Raw genomic sequence first — 19,411 nt, 5'->3', positions numbered from 1 at the left:
TTGCCATTATAAATTAAAATCACTTTTATTTAAGTATTAATTATTTAAAAAAATTAAAAGCCATTGTAATTTGTAATATCAATACAGCTAAGTCACATAAATACAAAACATGTTGCATTACAAATGCTATAGGTGTCACATTTGCGAAAGTTATAACTATTGGCATTGTAAATGACAAAGCTATTAATTTAGCTATTTTCAAAACCAACACATAAATAAAAAAAATTGTCATTTACAAGACCAATAGCTCAAACTTTCCTAATGCGAGACCTATTGCATTGCAAATGCTTGTTTTTATATCTGTCAGTGCTTCCTGTTGAGGTTTAATTTTCGTGACAGGCGCCTACTTGTAACTATTCTCTGACCCTGCTTCAAGGGTCAGAGCAGGGTCAGAGAATAGTTGCAAGTAGGCAACGAGGCGGCAGGAAGCACTTACAGGCTTACAGCAGCAGGTGCCCAAGTTGAAGTTAATTTCTTTGTAACCCTTTTGTAAAAGGTTACAAAAAATTAGCTTCAACTTTTGCACCTGCTGCTGTAACCCTATAAGCGCCTGGCTGAAAATTCGTCCCTGCTGATTCGCGGATTTTACCGCGATTTCGCGAGATTCGCGGATTGCGAAATCGCGGAAAATCCGCAAATTCCGCGAGCGGAACGAATTTTCAGCCCATGCTTAGTGGCAATGCCTCCTTCTGGACGGTCAGGGTGATCCTTGCGGGTGATTCAGAAGCTGTTATTGGAGGTCGACTAATAGGCTATTTGTACCATTACAGGGAAAAAAACTCACGCTGGGCTGACTAACGGGCGTTTTTTGCTGCTAATGGGCCTTCGTTGGTTTTCGCCCGTTAACGCTGGGATTCCTATCGCCATCAGGATAATGTTAGCAGCAGTTTTCACCGCTGATCCCTGAAGCTATTGCCATGTAGCGACGTCTTGTACACACGTCGCTAACACGACAATAGTTTTCTGCGGTACACAGCGATAAAAACCCTGCTGCTAGCTAACATTAGCGATGGTTAGCGCCAATTCTTGTACATATGCCCAATAGAGCATTCCAGCCCTGTAGTGCCAACTCCTTGATATTCACATACCCGTGCCAACTCCTTGCCTCAGTCATATTTACTCATATGACAGATTTCTTGTGAGTAAATCCTTTGATGGGTGCAAAACCAACTTTGGGACTAGCAAAAGTTGTTTGTACCCTGAAAAGAAGCCTATTCACGTATATACAGCAAACTAACATTCACAAATAGTTCTGAGAATCACGCAAGCCCAAGGGTTTACCATACACTTTTCTTGCTTTCCTGACTCTATTTGATAAAGTATAGGAGAATTTGCCCACTGACCTCTGATATGGGTTCCCTCCTGTCACCTCACGTCAAGATTTTGACATTTGGAGGATTGATATTGCATGGGGACCAGGCTACATTCATCTGGAAGGCTCTTTCTGACAACCGCAAACCGCAGTTCACGTGGCATTGGTAAGATTGCCTGTGGTGGGCGGGAGGATCAGGGCGCACTCCTGCGACGACCTGTCTCCATCTTCCGTTCCATGAAGACACTGAATCCCTGGCCTGGTTCCTTCAAGGAGCATTCAAGCTTGAAATTAAATCTTTTTCTCTCTCGAGGAAATTGCAGACATGAGCTTCCTTGCTGGCTAAATAAGACTCCCCTAGCCACTGGCTTCCTGGAAAGGAAAACTGCAGAAGTCTTCTTAAAGGGAAATTCGCCTGAAAATGGAGGTCAAAGAAAGAGATATTTCAAGTTTGGGTTCCCGTTAATTGCCCTTGGTCTTAATGTATCCAGGCACTAACCACCAGCTTTAGGGTGTAGCAAGATGCATTAAATGATGTAGTAACGCTGGCAAAAGGGTTACCTAATGCTGTTATTATTGCCCATTTTTACACCTAGATTGTCTGTTGGCTTAAAAAAATTGCACACAACTGGTGTTTTTGCACATTTTAGTTAATTACTTACTCAGTAATATTGGTGCAGAGATTTTCGAAGTATTTTTAATTTGAGCAATGTAGGAATTGAATAGTGAGAATTGGGAATCAGTTCAACTCTGCCACGGCACTGGCAAACTTTGTACGCATTACGGTACTTACCGGCAAGTTGCCTCCCTTTTACCAGCCTATCTTTCAGTAGCGGCGCCTCCGCTAAGGTGGAGAAACTTTGCCCCACTTACTTAGGAAAAATTGAATGATAATAACGTATCGTTATTATCATTTATTTTTCCTATTGAAGTGATGACCAGAGCCGGGAGAGGAGTGGTTTGCACTCCCTAAGTGTGCATGACTGCTTGCCCTGCCCTCTTGGGCTGGCCAAACAGTCCTGCGCAGTTTGCATCTTCCCCACCAGGCTGCATTACACAGCCTGGTGAGGAACATGCAAAGCCTTCCAGTCCATGTCTGAGCGCTGTAGTTTAGCTCTCAGACCAATATAACCAGCTACATTGCAGCGTTGGCTATGGGGAGCCTGGGTGCTACCAGCTCATTTCTGCAGCCGGCGAGACAGGAAGAAGAGTACGGAGAAGATGCGGCCGGAGCAGGTAAGAGTTTTTTTAGGTCTCGCCTATGCAACGCGCATGCGTTGCATAGGAAAGAGACCTTAAGCCGTTGATTCCCTTTTTGAGGCAAACTCGTGCACGCGTTTCATTGCCTTCAATGGCAACGCGTGAACGTGTGGTGATTGCCTCGCGGGAGTGAGCGGCGATAATTAATACCATATGGTCCTGCGAGCGGCAGCGTCATATGGTATTAATTATCGCCACTGGCTCCTGCAAGGGAATCGGCAGGCCCCCTCCCCCTACTGCCACGTGAGGCACGGGCGCTTGTTTGTATTTGTTTTACTCTCTGGCACCTTCAGGCATGCGTCAAGATGGGACTGTGCAAACTACAAATACCAGACTGCAAGACATAATAAGAAACTTCTTTGCACTGCCGGGCTTCCTCTTCTATCAATATAGCACACTGCTTTGCTCCTCTAGTGACAAGTCAGTCAGTCAGCACCATCCATGTCAGAAACGCGATATTCTTTATTTTTATTGACACAAATAATAGCGCCTCTTACGTTGTGCAGAACAAGAGTTGCCTCCTATCGGGGTTATCCCTCGTATATTCTTTCCGTGGAACATGTTATCAGCCCACAGAGGCCATTCACTTGCGAGACTGTCTAGCTCTGCTCAGCGGGTGCCTTAGGGTCCGGACCTGCGTGCTCAATAAAACACAGTGAACACTCCCAGTTGAACAGGGCTCGCCACTCCCCTCAAGCAGTCAAGGTGCGCGCCCGTGGGTATGGCTGTCAACACCGCCCGCACGTTACACAGTAAGAGCTTGAGGTAGGACACAAACTCATGTCCCAGGGCAGCAGCCAGCACACACAGAGTACAGTGGCGAGAGCTGGGACAGGCAAGGTGGCGGGGTGATGTTGCCAACCCTGCTCTAAAAGTAATTAAAAAATAGACGATGCCCATAGGCTGTGGTGATAAACGCACCACTGTCTGTGAATCTGATAGTGGTGCAACCACCTGGGATGTCGAGTTCATAGACCACCTGTGTATTCAAAGGACTATGGGGCATATTACCAAGGCGGGCGATATGAGATTATCGCCGCTTTAGCGGCCGTTAGCGGCTGTTATCGCCCTATTAGCAAGCTGTCGTTAACAGCAGTTAGCGACAGCTTGTAGGCGATAGCGAGCGGTTTGGGGCCCGCTTTGCATGTCAGCGATATTTATCGCTAATGACATGCAAAGTGGGCGTACCCAACCTGTTAGCGACTGAAAGCAGTCACTAACATCGCTATCGCCTATTATCAACGCAGGCGTAATGATGGAAATATTCGCGCTAAGCGTGAATATCTCCAAAACCCAACGCCTGCTCAGACCGGTTCTTAGCCTGTATATCCAATGGGAGGTGGATATTCAGGCTAAGTCCCTATTAGCAATAATGCCTGAATATCACTGGATTTCCAGCGATATTCACGCATTTCGCCGCTATCGCCGGAAATGTTATCGCTTTAGAGATGAACGTTGCTAATAGCACGTTATCTCTGCAATAAAATCCGGCGATGGGCGGCAATAAAAAAAAATCGCTAAGCTTATTTAGCGATAAATATCGCTATTTGTTGATAATATGCCCCTATGTTTCTTAAACTATGCATCTACCCTTTGTAGGACTGGCTCATTCTGTGTATTGATGCTCCATGAAATTTGCTTTTAATTTTATCTATATAGTTACACTGGTTCTGTTCATCTCACCATATTCTTCCTTTCCCTTTCTCTTTTATATTCCTGGAGATCCTCCATTGCTTTCTCTCACTTTCCTTTGTTCTCCTTTTGGGTCAAATTTTTTGTTTTTGAATGAAAGGGGATGTGTTATGTTGGGCTTGCGCCCTTCACGCCCTCGGTGTGGTGAACATGCACCCTGTTTACCTCGAGGGCGCCTGTCCGCCTCGAGGACAATACAGTGTTAGAATGCGGGAGAGCTTTTGAATTTGGGGGAGGCGGTGGACCCTAACAATGGTTTTGTCTTGAGTCAGCCCAGAGAATGGTCCGTTCCTACCTGTATCCATAATAAATCCTTGTATCTCTCCCACTCCATCTTGCATCGGCCTTTTGTATCCACAACATTATCACTCTGGAGTTGCAAGTCTCTCTGGACCCTAGCAACATACTGTCCTCAGCTGGACCTAGTTTAGACCACTCTAAAGTATGTAAACCACCTTAGTAGGTTTCTGGGAGGACACCTTCATTACCATTGATGTGCATAGTTTCCTTACTTGCACTTCAAGATCCCGCCACAAACTTTGACACACTGGATCAGGCACGCAACACCCATTGGGCTCACGGGGCTTCGCCCCCCCCCCGTCGTCTGTGTCAGCCCAGGCTGAGACAGCTTCGCGGGCTGGCGAGCATCTAATTGAAGCCACACCTGAGTACTTAACAGGTCTTTAAAAGACCATTTACTTGTAAATTAGGCATTTTTTTTTTTTTTTTTTTTGAAAACCTTTATTGACATCAAAAGGTGAAACAAGTCGAGGCCTACAACCAAGCCGGCCGGCTGCAATGTGCAAAATAATCAGGAGTCACCAGGCAAATATTACATAATCAATCAATACAAAGCAGAGGCCGTACAATCACAGAAGGGGAATAAAGATACAAAAACCAAAGGGCTAAGACACAGGAATAAAGAAGGCTTAATTTTATAATATGGGGAGAAGACATATGACAGGCTCACTTTCAATACGGAGGCATCCGATATCCCAAACCAACCTCAACCTTAATAAGGGGGCATGGGGGCAAAATATCGGGGGGACAACACAATGCAGTCAAGAAAATCAGGATACGTGAGACACAATCAGCCCCTGAGTATTATCCTCGTAACATGCCCGCCACCCAAGACACTACCAAGCCAGAACAGAGGGATCGGAAAATCAATGCAGCAAAACCAGCCCGTCATATTAACCTCTGGGACACAGGAAGGGAAAACAAAGGGGGGGGACGAAGTGGGGAAGGGGGAGAGGAAGGGAAAGGAAAATGGAGGGAAGACAAAATAAAACAATAAAAAGAAAATAAGAAAATATGAAAAACGAAAGGAAAAAGACACGCCGACACAGGCCCCCCGTGGCGGGAAGACAGGAGACAAAAGGAGTAGCGGCCCAAGTGGGGGTATGGCGATCGGGGAGAAGGACAGCCGAAATAGAGCAGGAGAATTAACGACGCCACACCCCCCACCCGAAACACACCATAGGAGGTCGGGACAGACGCGGCCTCACGAAAAAGAGATAGAAAAGGGCCATAGAACCAGAAGACAAACAAAAAATAGAGCCCAACCCACCCGTCCCACCCTGCACCCCTGTAGAAGGCTATGGCCCACCCTTCAAACAGCGTGCCTGTCGCCCTAAACCAGAACCCGAAATATAGCGAGAAGTAAGAAAGAAGAAAGAGACAAAAAGGCAAGAAAAGCGGAGAAAAGAAGACAGGAGGGAGGAGCAGAATAACCATAATAATCCGAACGGGCGGCCGCAGCCCTCCGCCCAACCAGACAAGCACAGTCAAAAACAGACCAGGACGACACCCCATCACGCGCCACAAAACAGTAGGAGAAGGGGACCTCCCACCTTTCTACGATGAAAAAACAATTATGCTACGGAATCGTATACCGGGAATCAAACAGAAGTTGTACATTTCACCCCCAACCCTTTCGAGCGATAAACCCCACCCACCACATGGCAATGTAAAACCACATACTAAATACGAAATCAGCATATAATCGAGTGGGATGGTGACTAGCATAGTTACTTGGGGGGTTGATAGATCCACAAGGGAGCAATAGTCCAAACAGAAAATATCGATGCATCAAATATCGCAGCACGAATAATGAAAAACAGGAGTTCAGTTGCGCCACTGGAGCGGGCGAGGTGGCCCCAATTATAGACACAGGCAAAGTCATCGGAGCAGACACAGGAGGCAGTCCATCAATAGCTCCAGGCAACAATGTCGAACAGGGTCGCAGTACAGCATCCAAGTTCCCGGAGTCCGAACCTTGAAAAGCAGGGCACCCCAAGGTCACCGACACACTACACGATCTTCGATCCGTGGCGGAGACACTCAAGTCAATCGAGGGGGGCGAGGCAATGGAGTCCTCGATACAAGAGGGCGACAAGAGGAAATGGCCGGCCAAAATGGCGGCAGATCGTGGCGTCCCCACCGAGACGCCCAGGGCCAGGGAGGCGTGTAGGGATCTCAGGGCTTCCAGGACATCTCTGATCGTCGGCCCACGTCCCCCGGATCCGCTCCCCATACCAATAGGCAACATGGGCCCGCCGCCACCGGGTAATTCTCGTTTCAGAGGGTCGGCCGCCATTTCGTGAATCAGCCCAATCGCCGCTCACCAAGACCCCCGGAAAGAACAGTTCTCAAATGTAGGACTTTACAAGCTCCGGGGGTCCCAGCAAGGGCGGCCTCGATGCCAAAAGGATATTCGCCCAAGACGGGTCTCCGCCAGCACCAGCACCGGTGCCCCAATCAAGCGGAGTCCGGGCCCCGAGGACCAGGGCCACCGGACAAAGCAGCGGCGGGGAGAGACCCCTTCACAGACTCAGGTCCCCGGGCCTCTCACCCACGTCGGCCGCGCGGCCACCCGGGCAGGCCCGGGTCAGGATCGCCGGGATCTTCGCACATCGGCTACCAACACTGGTTCTCGCTCTCGGCCGGGGCCGAGAGCCGTCGGATCCCACCGGCCAGGTCCCGGTCCAAGTCTCGCAGAGGCCCCGATCTCTCAGAGGCCACAACTCCGGAGCCACTGCACACCGAGACCCCGGGGTCGGATGGTAAGTACAAACAAGCCGTTATGTTTCCAATGCCCCAAAAATGTGTCGTCCCCGGACAGGATAGAAGACAGGATAGGCAATCAGGACGGAGGGCTGCGGGAGCCGAGCTAAAGGGCGACCATTACGGCCGCGAGCTAGCGTAAATTAGGCTTTTGTTGTGTGTTCACCCCTTCTTACAGTCATTCTATATATGGTTGAAAGAATTAGCCACCCCAAAATATTTTTCACCCCCCCCCCCCCCCCGAAATTTGGCTCTAGTTGCCTGCCTGCACTGGATCATGCTATCTTATCTAGCACCTGTGCTAGGAGTATGTGGTTCTAGTCCTTCCTGGCAGATCACACCCACTAGCATGTGCTTGACCTTTCACCTAAGAGGTCAAAAGATGAGCTGTGGAGAGGACAGCAGTGATCATCCTTCTCACTAGCTTCATTCACAAAATATGTACATTCACTTGCTGGTCTTTTAACAGTGGCCAAGTGTCTGACCAGCCCTCTGCTGATGGCATGCAGGTATATATTACTTTGTCTCTTCATCTGTCAGGGACATTGAACAGGTGATGGCAATCTTTTGATCCAAAATGAAAGAAAACGACTTACATCTCCATAAATCTGAGACATGGACAATTGTGTTTGGAGGTGAAAGTAGATCAGCAATGACAGCCCCTGAACCGGCTCAAATCTTCAGCCTAGATTTCCCCCAGCTGAGAAAGTAAAGGACTTTGTTCTTCTGGCCTCTGGTGCCTTCTTCTTTGCCAGTCAATTCGGTTGTTGAAAGCTGTTTTTATTATTTGAGGATCTGGAGCCCATTCACCCACTCCTCTCGCCTAAAAAGGTTTCCATGGTTGGGTAGCGGGGAGTTCTTTTTTAGACTATTAGGGAACACTCTTACTAGAACACTCCATCAAAGGTTTTAAACAACACAAATTTGTTGCAGTGTATATGCTATATTTCGCTTGAACATTAGAGATCATGACTGAACGGTACCCCACTGACTACACTGGCTCCCAGGGGGGTAGCTTCCAATGTGCAAAAGCTGCAAAGGCACTAGGGACCAGGGGCTGAGAGGCCCACTGAACCCTGATTATTGCTGTATTTCATGGTTCAAGAGCGCCAGGAAGCCCAGTCCGGAGTCCCTCCCTTACACCAGGGCCCATGACACACTGGCTAAGGCCACTGTTGTCTCCCCCTAGAGGCCATTCCCTAAAATGTTCCACTAGTGAAAGTGAAAAGAGACAGCTCTCGTGAAGGTCAATCTTATCACATGTGGTGGTTTGTGTTGTAATAGTGACGTCTATCAGTCTGTCATACCACATGCCGCTCCCAAGTCGTGTGTGACACCTTCACCCACTTCCGGTTTTTTTTCAGCCAGAGACTCTTATTGCAGATGGGCCACATCTGAACGGAATACAAAGTTTACTAACCATTTGGACTCCAGTCTGTGATTACCTGAATATAGGACGCCCAAATTCCAGGGGTATCTCCAGGCCATACAACAGGTAGTGAAACGCTATACCTGCCCATAATACTATTGCTACATAATGCATTGAAACATTGGCACTGGAATCCCAAAACGATAATTACCCGTTCCTGTATTACTGTGAGAAGTTTGTGAGCACAAACATTAATGTTGTGACATTTCAGTTTGACTTTCAGAGGTAAACACTCAGCCCGGGGGGCCCGGTACCACCGTCTCTTCCCGCGTTGCTGACGCACCTGCTGTTGTTTCACGTATCAGAGGCTTCCGTCCCCTGAAAGGGCGCCGGATGTTTACGCACGCTGCGTCCACGCGCGGGCACAGGTCAGCGCTGAGCACGGCTGTGCCAAGACCCCAGCACAATGATCACTCCGGGAATTATTCAAAGGCACCGGACAGACACATCTTATCTCTGTGCGCCCACAGCCGGGTTTCTACAGTCCTCACAATGCTCCTAATGGCGAATTTGCAATTTCAAATGTCACTTCCATAACAGAAAACTGTTTAGCAGCTGCCAGGGACTTTTATCACAGTGGCGGTCCATGTGATCTGTTGCGAGGCTAGCTGAAGGGCTGTATGCAGTGCTTAATTTGTACAAACGTAAGTGCCAGGGCCTTACTCGAGAGGTGACTGCAGCCTATACCACCCATTTACCTGTTAGCACTGCCAATGACCGTGCCAACACAACTACTAACCATCGCATTCCTACAGGTGTGACATTTCAGACTATTCGGCCACCCCGTGACCTGAAGCTATAATAATGGCGTGAATGGCAATTAGTGTTCTTTAAAAAAAATGATATTGACTTATTAACACTTGTTGTGCTTATCTCAAAATGAGATAGCGCCACTATGTGGTGGACTGTCACTAGAGCCGGTGCTGACAATTAAGTGCCGGCGAGCATCTAATTGAAGCCGCACCCGAGTACTTAACAGGGCTTTAAAAGACCATTTACTTGTAAATTAGGCTTTTGTTGTCTGTTCACCCCTTCTTACAGCCATTCTGTCTATGGTTGAAAGAATTAGCCCCCCCAAAATATTTCCCCCCCTAGTTGCCCGCCTGCACTGGATCATGCTATCTTATCTAGCACGGGAAACATCCTTTACGATGCAACTTTTACCACGCAGTGCCTTTACAACGCAGGTTTTTCAACGCAAGTCATTACAACGAATTGCGCTCGGGGGCGCTCTAGGATAGGTAATAGTTTAATTTACTATCCAACACCTTCCCTACTATCCACGGGGACTGGAGTTGGAATAGTAAATTAAACTATTCACTATCCAGCACCCCCTAACGCAAGTCGTTGCAACGACTTGCGTTGAAAAACCTGCGTTGTAGAAGCATGCGTGGTAAAAGCATTCGTTGTAACAACGTACATCCATCTAGCACCTGTGCTAGGAGTATGTGGTTCTAGTCCTTCCTGGCAGATCACACGCACTAGCATGTGCTTGACCTTTCACCTAAGAGGTCAAAAGATGAGCTGTGGAGAGGACAGCAGTGATCATCCTTCTCACTAGCTTCATTCACAAAACCCCTCGGGCGATATGGGTACCAGGTTCTTTTTTGGTAGCTAGTGTCCTGAATAGGTGTATCATAATACTCTTTTTGTGTGTAGGGGTAAACTAATTCTTTACTATATCTAGCTACATCCTTTCTCAATTTGTTTTTTTCTATTTATCAAGTACTCCCTGTAGCTATCTACATCCTCTTCTATTTCTTTCAATTTCTGTTTAGCCTCTTCCAGAGCATTACTCATACTATTCTTTAATTGGGCTTCTAGTTGATCTAATTCCCTACGCTCTTTTATTTTACAGGGTTACCTGACCGGTGATGCCTGTGATGGATGGATGTGGGGTGGCTGTTACTGTAGTCCCTAAGGAGGGACTGCCTCATGAATTATCCAGCAGGTCAGTACATTCCTCCCAAAATCCAAAAAGAAAGGAGTCCATCCTGTGTAAACAAAACAGAATAAACTAGACTCATAGCGATGTCTGTCTGAGTTGCCTCCGACCGACACCGTTTCGGTGAGGGAACCGCCCGACCATAGACCGGTGGTTCCACACACATGATTACAATGCAACCACACATGGTGCGCTCGCACACTCCCATTTCTCTATGGGAGCTTGTGCAGCGGGCAAAAATTGCCCACAGCACAAGCTCCCATTTCCTGACAGCAGAAACGCTGTCCTTAAGGGATTATGAGGCCATTCCAACTGGCCAACGGGCCCTTTGAGCCCGACAGAACTACGTCGGATTGACCGGCCGGTTTAAACTCCGACCACCGTCATTGTAATACAGGAGTCGGACTTTAAACCTACCATATCCTTTGGAAAGCCTCGGACCAGCGGTCGGAGGCTTTCCGACCAACATCATAATTAGGCCCAGAGTCTTTATGTCTCTAGAGTTGATCAGCAGTGGATGCATGGACTGATGGCACTGGCTGCAACAGGACATCTCTGCTTACATTCATATTTCAACCTGTGTGAGACAGGATATGAACATTGGTTGAACGAATTCCAAGACCTTCTGGAAGCATACCGACAGGAGTCATGTCCATATTATAGAGTTGGTCTACTCTGCTGATATGCAGAATGATTTGTGTTTGGTATCAACTTTTCAAAAAGAGGTGTACCAGAAGCGTTGTTGAAGTTAATCGCGAAGACAGTCATGAATTGTGCTGCAACCTATTGAAGTCTCAGCTCTGAGTCCTCACTACCTCCTGGAATTCGTCGGTGGGGCTGTGTCAAGTCCATCTATCGCTTGTGGAGCCTCTTGGATGGGTTGCCACAGAACTGCATGTGGGCTTTGCTGGGCTGCATGTGTGCCATGTCTGGACCGCTGCAAGGCTGCAGAGGAGCCACTGCCTATTCACTGGTGCAAACGCAGGGGTCGATGGGTCATGGGCAAGACGTGCTCCTGATGGCAAGATCAGGATACAGACAGGGTGAGCATGTAGATAGTGGTTGACTGATTCTTCAGATGATCATTGGTGCCTCTTGGCCCTTAGTGTAATAACGGTGCCGGACTCCACTCTGATTGTAATATGCTCCACAAATGGTGGCGGTGATGCAATTCATAGGTACTGGCATGATGGTACTGCTATTCAGGCGAAACTGTACGATAGGTGGTGACGACTTGCCTTAATGGTCGTAGGTATTCTTTCTTGAGTCGTCGACAACTTGGAGTGATGGCAGAACAAAAGAAAGGGGCTCGTCTGCCATTGTTAAAGGTAAAGCGCGGCATGGCGTGCTGCAAAAAATAAACACTCTGGGCCCGATTCACAGAACTAACTTAAGACAAAATCCTAAACTTACTACCATTTTGGTATTCACAGAAGGCACTTACTCATTTTGGTATTCACAGAAGGCACTTACTCATTTCGGTATTCACAGAAGTTAGGAGTCCTAACTTTAGGACTCTTAAATGCCTTCTGTGAATACCGAAAGTCTTAAAGTTAGGATTTTTCTCAATTTAGTAGTAGTAAAGTTAGGACTCCTAACTTTAGGACTCCTAAATGCCTTCTGTGAATACCGAAAGTCTTACAATTGGGGTTTTTCTCAGTTTAGTAGTAGTAAAGTTAGGACTCCTAACTTTTGGACTCCTAGGGCCCGATTCACAGAACTAACTTAAGACAAAATCCTAAACTTACTACTTTTGATATTCACAGAAGTTAGGATTTTGTCTTAAGTCTGTCTTAAGTCTGTCTTAAGTTTGTCCTAAGACAAACTTGAGACAAAATCCTAACTTCTGTGAATACCAAAAGTAGTAAGTTTAGGATTTTGGCTCAAGTTAGTTCTGTGAATCGGGCCCCTAAATGCCTTCTGTGAATACCGAAAGTCTTAAAATTGGGGGTTTTCTCACTTTAGTCGTAGTAAAGTTATGACTCCTTACTTTAGAACTCCTAAATGCCTGCTGTGAATACCGAAAGTCTTAAAATTAGGATTTTTCTCAATTTAGTAGTAGTAAAGTTAGGACTCCTAACTTTTGGACTCCTAAATGCCTTCTGTGAATGCCGAAAGTCTTAAAATTGGGGGTTTTCTCAGTTTAGTAGTAGTAAAGTTAGGACTCCTAACTTTTGGACTCCTAAATGCCTTCTGTGAATGCCGAAAGTCTTAAAATTGGGGGTTTTCTCAGTTTAGTAGTAGTAAAGTTAGGACTCCTTACTTTAGAACTCCTAAATGCCTGCTGTGAATACCGAAAGTCTTAAAATTAGGATTTTTCGCAATTTAGTAGTAGTAAAGTTAGGACTCCTAACTTTTGGACTCCTAAATGCCTTCTGTGAATGCCGAAAGTCTTAAAATTGGGGGTTTTCTCAGTTTAGTAGTAGTAAAGTTAGGACTCCTTACTTTAGAACTCCTAAATGCCTGCTGTGAATACCGAAAGTCTTAAAATTAGGATTTTTCGCAATTTAGTAGTAGTAAAGTTAGGACTCCTAACTTTCGGACTCCTAAATGCCTTCTGTGAATACCGAAAGTCCTAAAATTTGGATTTTTCTCAACTTTACTACTACTAAACTGAGAAAAATCCTAATTTTAAGACTTTCGGTATTCACAGAAGGCATTTAGGAGTCCTAAAGTTAGGAGTCCTAACTTTACTACTACTAAATTGAGAAAAATCCTAATTTTAAGACTTTCGGTATTCACAGAAGGCATTTAGGAGTCCTAAAGTTAGAAGTCCTAACTTTAATACTCCTAAATTGAGAAAAATCCTAACTTTAGGACTTTCAGTATTCACAGAAGGCAATTAGGAGTCCTAAAGTTAGGACTCCTAACTTCTGTGAATACCGAAATGAGTAAGTGTCTTCTGTGAATACCAAAATGAGTAAGTGCCCTCTGTGAATACGAAAATGGTAGTAAGTTAGGATTTTGTCTTAAGTTAGTTCTGTGAATCGGGCCCATAATGTCTTACAAGTTGAATACGGCGCAAGCCCCGCAGAACAAAAGAAAGTTACACAGCCACCATTGTGCAACATACCCTGCCAACTTAGGGCGAACAAAGCAAACACAAGGAGATGATGGACAGAACACTGAAACTTTTCAAACACTCTCCCGCAGTCACAGATCTGGGTTGAATCCATCATCATTCTTTAGCTCACTTTGCCACCTCAGTTCAGACCCAGCTATATGCAAATCAGTCTTGACCCTGTGCCTCAAGGGAACAGTCCAGACCGAACTGCCAAGCCAGGTCTTCCCTGAACCGTAAACACGCCCTAAGTTGACAGGGTATGCCCAGACGTGGGTCCCTTGCTCACTGCCACTGGATTCAAGCTAGCCTGGTTGATGAAGGGTGTTACCCAGAAAGCGATCCCAGGATGCTTGTTTCCAGTTCAGGGAAGACCTGGCTTGGCAGTTCGGGCAGGACTGTTCCCATTAGCACAGGGTCAAGACTAATTTGCATATAGCTGGGTCTGAACTAAGGTGGTGAAGTGAGCTAAAGAATGATGATGGATTCAATCAAGATCTGTGACTGTGCGTGAGTTGTCTGAAAAGTTTCAGCGCTCCGTCCATCATCTCCTTGTGTTTGCTTAACTTTAACAATGGTGGCTGTGCAATTTTCTTTTGTTCTGCACGGCTCGCCGTATTCAACTTGTAAGACATTATGTGTTTATTTTTTGCAGCACGCCATGCTGCGCTTTAACTTTAACAATGGCAGCCGTCCCCATTTCTTTTGTTCTGTGTGGCTCACTGTATTCTACTTATAAAATATTCTATGTGCCTTGCCAATGGCCACCAGCTCACCGTCCCTTTAACTGGTGTTTTGTCCTCCCGGCAGGCTCCTCCCATTGGACCTTTACATTTTGACTTTAGCTCTCTGGGGTTGTGACGTGACATCCTCTTTCACCACGACATCCTACTATCAGAGCAATTACATATGGGATTGCAGTGTAAGCTTGTAATATGATATAGTATACCATCTTTTTTTACTAATTAATCACTCCACTGCTCAGAAGTAGATTGTTAAACTGGAGCTCTTTAAAAACAAGTAATCCCTTCATCTTGTTTTAATGTACATTATAAAGCCACAGTTCAAAGCACTTTTCATTACCACCAGTTGCCATGAAGGGCTTGTTTTTTTGTTTCCGATGGGTTTTAGCTTCACCTGTCACTTACTCTCACCATGCCATCCCTAATTCATCACTACACTACAAACAAACATATAAATCATTGTAATTTAAAATGCCAATACCTCTAACTTCCACAAATGCAAGGCCAATTCTACTCAAACCACATACATCCACTCCATAGCACAAGGTTAAAAAACATTGCCATTTACAAAGCCAATAGTTCTAACTCAAATAAATGTGAGATCTATTGCATTTCTAATGCTTGTTCACACTTCTCTTGATTAAGTTTTACTCTTCCTGGAACCTCCTATCTAGTCTCTATCTACACCTTTTTAAAATCCCACTGCCTTACAGCTTTCATCATCTCATTTCACCCAGAGGTTACACTTTTCTTTTCACTGCTAAATGCATTCAGGGTCTTTCTCCCTCCCAAGTCACCTTCCTCATTCCAGTATGTGTCTGCTCCTATTTCATTAGCTTCCCCTATCTATTCATCCTGTATTCCCACTCGCTCATAGTGCCAATTTCAATTTGAATTTTCCCAGAAATATTCATGAAACACTGGACTGGAAATGGCTGCATCTCTGCATTCATTCTATGAATGAATGAATGAATGGGGGTCTTGTATTGCGCAAACTTAGCCCAGAGGCGTCAAGGCGCAGCGAACAGAAAGACATAGCAAGTCAGAAAAGGAAGATAGTTCAGGATTTTTAGGCCTGAGAAAAAAGCCAGGTCTTTAAGAGTTTGCGAAAGATCTCCAATGAGGGTTGACTGGAAAGTTCGGGGGTGAGAGAGTTCCATAGTTTAGGGGCCAAGGAGGACAAAGCTCTTCCTCCCCACTTCGCCTTTTTGAATCTGGGCACGGAAAGCAGATTTCTAGAAGCCGAGCGGAGGGTTCTATTAGGAGTGTAGGGGCTGACAAGGGTCCTGATACCTTCGGGGCCAGATCCAAACACTGCCCTGTGAGCCAGGCAGATAAGCTTGAAAGAGATCCTGGCCTGTATTGGTAACCAGTGAGATTCTTTCCTGGCCTGAGTTGCGGATGAGAGCCTCGGAAGGTTAAGGACCATCCTGGCTGCAGCATTTTGAACCATCTGGAGGCGATGGAGAGGTTTCTTATTAATGCCACCGTAAAAAGCGTTGCAATAGTCAAGCCTGGAGGAGACCAAGGCGACTACTGAGTGTTTGCGGGCATCCGGTGATAAATAAGGGGCAATCTTTTATAACGTCCGGATGATGGTACAGCAGGTGGATACTGTTCTGTTGACCTGGGGGTCAAAGGAGAGGGTCGGATCTATAAGAACGCCCAGATTCCTGGCCGAGTTGGTCGGGTGGGTTCTACTTTTTCAAGAAGAACATCACTTTCCATGAACCAATCTGTTGAATGAGTTTCATGTTCTGATTTCTATTGTGCCACCGTTTACCTTCAAAGTGCTTTAAAAGGAAAATACTTTCAAAACAAATAAGTATTTAAACCCTGGGGGAGCCTCCACTCTGCGTAACGCCCAGAGTTTCCGACTTCAGACCCAGCTCTAGTCTCAACATGGACTTATCCTGTGATTCTGGGCAAATCACTTAGGTCCATATTTATCAAACATGCATACAACGCAATGCAGCAAGACACCTTGAAAGGGCACAGTGTTCTGCCTTGGGCTAACGCAGGTACTCTTGTACCATGGTGCAATGGTGCCTGTGTTGCAGGCAAGACTGTTTTTTGTAGGACGGAACACAACTGGAAAGAGGGAAAAAAACGAGGGGTCTTAACATATTTCTTCTCTTTACAACTTTCTGGGAAGACGTAGCATTTTGATGATGTCTCAGGTCTACCACTCATGGTAAATCTGGGAATATGCCAAAATTCATTATTAGATGCTTGGGAACACCCATGCTCCACCATGGTATGCTTCCCTGGAGGGCAATAACACACGGCAGTGACTTGCGCTGCCTTGCGTTACTCCAGATATACCAAGCAAATCGGATTGCTTGGTAGATCTGACTTTAGTGTTGCGTTGCCCTTGCCTTAACTTGCGTGAACCAAGAGCAACACAACCCTATTATAAATCTGCTCCTTAATCGCCCCATGCCTACAAAAAAATGAATATGTCCTTGTGTAATGTAAGTAGTGCACATGAAAATCGCTCCAATACTTTCAGGTCGAGTTTGCGCTTTATAAAACTGCAAAAAATGTATTTTTCAGAGACTCGGACCAAGGAAGAAGAATTGCTGGGTTTGAGATTCCAGCATTGGGGAACTGGGTCAAAACCTGGGAACTTCATGGATTTCCTTGGTGCAGATATCCCATTTGTATTTTGTAATGCCAGTATTGGACACACCATGAGGTAATACTGTTTATGTTTTGAATTGCATTATATCAAAATAAAAAATATATAATATATATTACGCTGTCCACTCAGGAGCCAAGTTAGGAGACCCCTGCTGCGTCAAGATGGGGAACTGGCAAAGACTGTGTCTTCTATAAACATGTCCAACGCAGAGGTGTCCGGCTCAAGGGGATAGACAGATAAGGAAAAAATAACATGCTATATAATTTTTTTTAAAGGCTACAGGAAGAGCTACTCCAAGAGAAGAAGCCCAAAACCAGACATTTATTGAACAAGCACACAGCCAGTAACCATACTCAGAGAGAGGCTGGAATGTGCTGATCTGGACAAGAGTGCCGATTATGGGATCTTAGGGCCCGATTCACAGAACTAACTTAAGACAAAATCCTAAACTTACTACTTTTGATATTCACAGAAGTTAGGATTTTGTCTTAAGACAGACTTAAGTTAGGATTCTGTCTTAAGTCTGTCTTAAGTCTGTCTTAAGACAAACTTAAGACAAACTTAAGACAAAATCCTAACTTCTGTGAATACCAAAAGTAGTAGGTTTAGGATTTTCTCTTAAGTTAGTTCTGTGAATCGGGCCCTTAAGGACTAAAGGTGAGGTGGAGCTTTCGCACTTTTTTGGTGGAATACACAAAATAATGGATTTGTTGCCACACATTGTCCAGAAAAGAGGCCTAGAAGCTAGGTTAATTCCCAAAGGGTTTGCAAGAGATATCCTTTGGAGGTAGTGGCGTCCCTGCAGGAGGTGATAGTATGTAGAAGTAATTAGGGAGTAGCCATGTACGCTTAGTTGTTGGCTATGGGTGCTTGGCCTTATCAAGGACTTTTTAAGAATTATTTCTGAAAGAGGAGCATCACCTCAAATTGGGAGTTTAATTGGAACAGAAATCTGTCTTCTGTCTCAGGTTTAAGAGAGATTGAGAAAGCTGGTCAATTTCATATTATTCACAAGTTTAGTTTTGATACTATGGATAACTCTGGACTGTATTCAGAGGGTTGGAAACATTTCAGACTGACGAAGCCAAGACCTTAATTTGAATATTTTTCATAAAAACTGAATCCATATTCAATTACCGCTTTTGTTTTCTTGTTAGACATCATGAGGATTGCTCACAGTACCACAAACATTGAAGCCTCCAGCTTCCTTTCAGGAGTCCTACTCATTCATATCTTCTTTCATCTTTCACACCCTTAAACTTGAGCATACCCTCCACTGGAGGAATATGTACTTCCAGTTTTTGTTGTCAGTACCTGTACAAACAATACCAGAAGGTCTTGCGGTATGGTGTCGCGAGGTTGTGCCAAGCTCCCTGTAGAATAATTCTTCTATGACTACCCGTGGGTGACGGGCAGTGCAACCACATTCGATGTCATGGAGAGATTTGCCTTGGTAGCTTAACACAGTACTGCCTTCAGTCAGGGATTCAGGTGGGAGGCACAACCACAGCATCCCAGCCCCAGTAGATGTGAAGTAGAAGTACCTTGGTCCAGGTCTGGACTGGGGCAAAAAATAGGTCCAGGTATCAAAATAAAAATGCCACCTATTAGCAAAGCAGATAGCTAAAAAAGTGCCCCAAGTTTGCAAATCAGGTCAGCTTGGAACTTGTAAAGGCGGCCTTTATGGTTATTTTGCAAGGAACGGGAGAGTGCTGGCATTTGTGTTTGCTGCAGGCAATCTGTGTGGCAGCACCAGGGAAATGAACCATACAATTCTGGCCACCAGTAAGTAATTCAGGCCCACAAATTGCTAAAACAAAAAAAGGACACACACACTGCTCTGCTAGACCAGCCCATCGGGCACTGCCTGGGTCCGGCGAGGAAGAATATGTTGCATTTAGGAGCTTCTTATGGCTGATAAGTGTGACTTCAATTGGTGGTACTTCACATGCCACCTGCCCAGACCTAGTCGGGAAAAAAATGCGGTTTCAATTCACCAACCGGCCAGAGAGGGTATTGGAACAGCTCCTGCTCTTTACCAAACCATTTCTGTTTTTCATTGTACTTTACCCAACCAACACATATGGGGCCAGATGTAGGAAGGCCAATACCGGTCGGTAACGGCCGAAATTACCTAATTTCGGCCGTTACAGACCGGTATTGGGCATTTGAGATGTAGGGGCCAAATTTAAGGATTCAGTAAATTATCGATTCCTTAAAATACCGATTCGGTAAATTACTGAATCCTTAATGTAGGGA

Source organism: Lissotriton helveticus, chromosome 9 (assembly GCF_964261635.1).
Source record: "Lissotriton helveticus chromosome 9, aLisHel1.1, whole genome shotgun sequence".
In the NCBI taxonomy this organism is placed as follows: domain Eukaryota; kingdom Metazoa; phylum Chordata; class Amphibia; order Caudata; family Salamandridae; genus Lissotriton; species Lissotriton helveticus.
The sequence above is the reverse complement of the archived record's forward strand: the minus strand, read 5'-3'. Positions refer to the sequence as shown.